The sequence below is a fragment of the Pseudonaja textilis genome, chromosome 8 (assembly GCF_049901715.1).
Source record: "Pseudonaja textilis isolate UNSWEBS1 chromosome 8, rPseTex1.2, whole genome shotgun sequence".
In the NCBI taxonomy this organism is placed as follows: domain Eukaryota; kingdom Metazoa; phylum Chordata; class Lepidosauria; order Squamata; family Elapidae; genus Pseudonaja; species Pseudonaja textilis.
In genome coordinates this window covers 15870128-15870727 of record NC_141997.1, presented here as the reverse complement: position 1 = coordinate 15870727, position 600 = coordinate 15870128, and positions in this window count along the sequence as shown.

The following is a 600-nucleotide window of genomic DNA, read 5'->3' as shown; positions in this document are numbered from 1 at the left end:
CTGAAGTTGCTCCACATTGCCTCAGTCATTCTGCTGCTCACACTACACTGGCAACAAGGACAGGATATATATAAGAGGCAACAGAGCAAAAAATCGCTGAGCAAAGTCACTACAAAAAGAGCGGAAGCCACTACGGAGCTGTATGTCACTTTAAGAGCTTACTGTCACTATTCGCGAGCACAAATTTCAACTTCCCTCAGAAGAACTGGCACCGCTGAGACAAGATGACTTCAAACCCTGCGTTCCCGCCTTTCAGACCGACAGCGGAGACATGGCAGTCCTACAGAAACCAATTCGACTGCTTCCTAGATGCCATTGACCTCGCTGATATTTCTGACCATAGGAAAAAATCTTACTTTTTAAGTTTTTGTGGAGCCACAGTGTTTGACACTGCTATCACATTGCTGGCACTATGTTCAATTAAGACTGTTCCATGGGAGGAATTACAGGAAATTCTTTCTAACCATTATTCTCATAAGCCCTATCATATTGCCAGGCATCATGCCTTTAGGACACAAACCCAGGCTGAGGGAAGAGTCTATTAGTGGGTATATGGCAGCTTTACAAACAGCTGCCTTGCACTGTGGTTTAGAGACTATC